The sequence below is a fragment of the Miscanthus floridulus genome, chromosome 3, assembly GCF_019320115.1.
Source record: "Miscanthus floridulus cultivar M001 chromosome 3, ASM1932011v1, whole genome shotgun sequence".
Lineage (NCBI taxonomy): Eukaryota > Viridiplantae > Streptophyta > Magnoliopsida > Poales > Poaceae > Miscanthus > Miscanthus floridulus.
This window is the reverse complement of record NC_089582.1, coordinates 122,466,981-122,471,975: the sequence shown is the minus strand read 5'-3', so window position 1 is coordinate 122,471,975 and position 4,995 is coordinate 122,466,981.

The window sequence follows — 4,995 nt, the reverse complement described above, 5'->3', positions numbered from 1 at the left end:
TAATTAATTCAAAAAAGCGAATAGTAACTTTTAATGATTTAGGTTTTTGTTTGGACTTTTGGATTGAGTGATGACCTTGGGTCATTAGTTGATAACGATCCTTGGCAATTGATTTGGGTGTTGTGAAAAAGGTTTGATTAGTTTGACTTGCAACTGTACCGCGAAGGAAAGTTGTATTCAAATTATTAATTTTGCATCCATTATAGAGCATCATGTTTCGTATTCCGCATCATGTTAAACATGGCATTGTTACTACGTGTAGTGAACAAAGGTGAACACGTGGTAGTTAATCAAGTCGTGGAAGAAGTTAATCCGTCTGTTGAGGTCGGATCGAATACTTGTGAAACATCGCAGGAACTGGACTTTTCCGTCAACGAAGGCAAGCCCCGGATGCATACAACCCTACCTTGTGTTTTACAAATTAATTTCGCTTTTGCTTTCCGTTACTGCATTAAGTGGTTAGGAGTTAAGTAAGAGCCTAATTGGTGCATTACCACCCTTGTTATTCCATATTTACCATATTACCAGTCTAAAACCCGTATATGCCTAGTTTTGCTTAGCTATGCGTAGAACGATGAAAGTCGGATGACTACCTGCCACCTGCAAGTAACAAATGGAACATTGGTTAATTTTGTTAGCATGTGATATGAGAATGTAGAGTAATAAATCTAGACCGGGCGGACTCGGTGTGTGTGAGCCACAAGACATGGAGGTCTTGTGAGTGGGTTATTTCCGCCTATGTCGATTAAGGCATGTCCGTTATTGAATTGTATGAGGTGAGAATTTGTAGTACTAACCACATACTCCGGTAAGCCTGAACTTGGAAATTCTATTATGAGAATGGCTACTCGCGCACTGGGAGTGGAGAGATGGCGGGAATAGCGTGTACCCACGTGGCCATGGGCTGGAATGGTGGAGTACTGTGTTCTCGGGTGGCATGGACCCGTTCTTGTTTTAGGGGATCTAAGGGTAGGTTGGTTTATGTAGGTCGGGAACCTGCATATGTCGTGTGGTCTGGAATCCCCAGCTGGGCTTAATCGATTCGAATCGTCGTTGCTCCTCGGTTAAGGAGACTCAACTCACTGTTCATCATCGTAGAATTAATAACCGGAACTTGAATAAGGCTTGTGAAGACGTTGGATATGAAGTTTCATGATCTCAGTGCGGATCGTGTCAACTTTGTATATAATTCTTGAGAAGTTTTCTATATAAAGAATGTTGTTAAAAGAGCTTTTCTGCAAAAGAACTTTGATCATTGTTAAAGCTATACCTTGAATCCCTGAGCCTGCATTACTGAGTTTATCAGTTAATATTTCGGATAAGTCTTGTTGAGTACTTTTGTACTCAGGGTTCGTTGACCCTTGTTGCAGGTGAGCCTCATGAGTAGATCTGTTTTGGATCGTGCTGCATGACTATCGTTCATTCTGACGATGAGAAGTAAATGTGTGATCCTTGGGCAGGATGTTTATTTTGTGTGATATGTCTATATTAATTATGCCACTCCACTACTACTATGGTTTGTAATAATTATCGAACTTAGTTTGTAAGGTTTGAAACAACTGGTTTGTAAACTATGTTATCGTAAGACTTCCGCTGTTTTTACTCTGGTTTTGATATTTGAATAAATGTTGTAATACTGCAATGACTCTGTAACGTGATCCTGCTTGGAAATCATGGATGATTCGGGGTTCCCCGAGGACACCCGATAGTCTTTTTAAGTTATTGGAAACATATGCATAAATGTCAAAAGTCATTGGACAGTGACAGGTACATGTGGGCCCTATAACTTAGGAGGTTCTGCCACATTCATGGTCATCAAAAAAGCAAAATAGTGTTGCACTATCAACCACCGAAGCCGAATACATATCCACCGGTAGTTGTTGTGCACAAATACTTTGGATGAAGGCCACTTTAAGTGACTTTGGAATCAAGTTCAAGAAAGTGCCATTGCTATGTGACAATGAGAGTGCAATCAAGCTAACCAACAATCCGGTTCAACATGCAAGAACAAAGCACATTGATATCCGCCATCATTTCATAAGAGATCACCAACAAAAAGGGGACATTTGCATTAAGAGTGTAGGCACCGAAGATCAACTTGCCGATATATTCACCAAGCCATTGGATGAGAAAAGGTTTTGTAAGCTAAGGAATGAGTTGAACATATTAGATTTCTCAAATATGTGTTGATGCACTCCCCACTCATATGACATGCCTCTCCTTCAAGCAATCCAAGATAAAAGTTGATTGGCATGGCATACATTTTTGCTAAGGACATGTTTAGTGCATCTAGTCATATTTTCAATCTTATTAGGACCTTCAAATGGTTCAATTTTATTAGGCTCATTCATAAAAATCAAATGAATTTGATGATCATATGGTATCACTATTGCTTCTATGCTTGACTTGATCTAGTGATGGCATATGACGTGTTTATGGGCTTGTAAACCTAGTGTTTAATCTAGAAAATGAGCCCTAAGTGTTTAACTCAATACGGTACAAGATAACCCTTATCTAGAGGTGTGAAGAAGCTTGTCCTTAGATCAAACCGAGTTAAATATCTTTGGCATATATTCTAGTTTGAACCAAATTTAGAACTTTGATCCTCATCCCATTGATTGACATTGATAATCTCGACCCTACAAGTAATACTATCTATATTTTAAACCTTTGTGGTCATTGATGATAAAGGGGGAGGGAAACAAAGATAGTAGTAAAGATAGTGAAAAAGGGGGAGAAATATCATAAAGGGAGAGAAACATAAAGATATCTTGATATATGACATAGGGGGAGAGATATGACAAAGGAAAGGGATCAATTAAAATTTTGAGTACACAAGTAGGGGGAGCAAGCTCATGAACTTGTATGGTGCATTTGAATGTGCATTTCATATGTTTGCTTGCATGGCATAAGTTCTAAATTCAAAATATCCATGCTTGTGTGATGTATGCTAGTTGTAAGATTGAATGATGAAAAGAAATCACTAGATAACTTTCATTTTTAAAGTGTTGTTTCCAAGTGGTATCAAGCTAACCATGATGCTAAGGATGGTATAATGGTGCACTCCGATTGGTATCACGCTTTAAAGGTCCATCTTTTATACCTTAGCATCATTTGGTAGACATTGACTCCTATATTTCCTATCCAAGCATATGTGCAAGCTACAATCCAAACTCTTAGCACATATGTAGGGGGAGCAATTGCTACCATTTGGGGTTCATGAAACTTGCTCATATCCTTTTACACATGGTAAATATGCCTAGGCAAGCAATATGGATTCAATTAAATTTCAATTCATATATTTGTGAAAGGGTTGTCATCAATTACCAAAAAGGAGGAGATTGAAAGCTCTAGTTTGGTTTTGGTGAATTGATGAAACCCTAAGTGCTAACCTAGTTTATCAAGTAATCATGAGATAGGTAGCACACTCCAAGTTGTAAAGCAAACAAAGATCATAGCATGATGAAGATGATGTCATGGTGATGATCAAGTGCTTAGACTTGAAAACAAGAAAGAGAAAAACAAAAAGCTCAAGGCAAAGGTATAAATTGTAGGAGCTATTTTGTTTTAGTGATCAAGACACTTAGTGTGATCACATTTAGGTTTGATAGTCATACTATTAAGAGGGGTGGAACTCATATCAAAATACGGTTATCAAAGTGCCACTAGATGCTCTAACTCATTGCATATGCATTTAGGATCTAGTGGAGTGCTAACACCCTTGAAAATTGTTTGTGAAAATATGCTAACACATGTGCACATGGTGATACACTTGATGGTTGGCACATTTGAGCAAGGGTGAAGAAGATAGAGTTGAAAAGGAGTTAGTCGCGCTGGTTACAGAGTGACCAAACACGTCCGGTATGGTGACCGGACACGTCTGGTATTTGGCGATGAACTCAGCGACCGGACGCGTCGGGTCGCCACACCGGACATGTCCGGTGTGAATCAGCAAATGCAGTGTTCGGCAGGACAGTCGATCGGACCGAAGCATCTGGTCACCCCGCGCTATACCCAGTGAAGGGGTACAACGGCTCTATTTCATGAGGGCTTCTATTTAAGCCCCATGGCTAGTTGAAGCTCACACCTTTGGCCATTTTTATTGACATAGCAACCTTGTGAGCTTAGCCAAAGCCCTCCCACTCATCTCCATTATTGATTCATCATCTTTGTGAGATTGGGAGAGAATCCAAGTGCATAGCTTGAGTGTTTGCATCTAGAGGCACTTGGTGTTCGTGTTTCACTATGGATTTCACTTGTTACTCTTGGTGGTTGCCGCCACCTAGACGGCTTGGAGCAGTGAGGATCATCGAGCGGAGGTTGGTGATTGTCTCTGGCTCTGATCGTGGTGATTGTGAGGGGTTCTTGATCTTTCCTCGGTGGAGCGCCAAAAGGTACTCTAGTGGATTGCTCGTGGCTTGTGTGATCCTCATCTTGTGTTGGTTGTGCAGCACCCTATTGAGGGTTTGGCGTGTGATGTCAATTAGCGCGTGAACCTCTAAGTGAGTGAATCGGCACAACGAAGAGTAGCTTGTCAGCTAGCAAGTGAACCTCGGTAAAAATCATTGTGTTCATCCTTTGATTCCGAGGTGATTGGTCTCCATTGTTATTCATCCTTGTGATTGATTGATTTCTTCATCTACATGGTGGTATAACCTTCTTGATCACTCTCTTTATTTTACCACAAACTAGTTGACAAGATATTTAGTGTAGCTAGTTGTGAGAGCTTGCTTGCTTGGTTGGTGTGGCTCTTTAGTTAGCCTTTGAGAGCACACTAACATAGGGTAGTGTCATAGCTTTTGTGTGAATAGACACTATCTAAACTAGAATTGTGGTAGGTGGCTTGCATTTTGAGTAGGCTAGTGCAACACTTGCTTCACCTCATAATTGTCTAACTATTTTGTTAAGTGTTGTCGTAGAAATTTTTATTAGGCTATTTACCCCCCCTCTAGCCATTAGTACCTTTCACCGGGACACGCCTCGTCTAGTTCCACA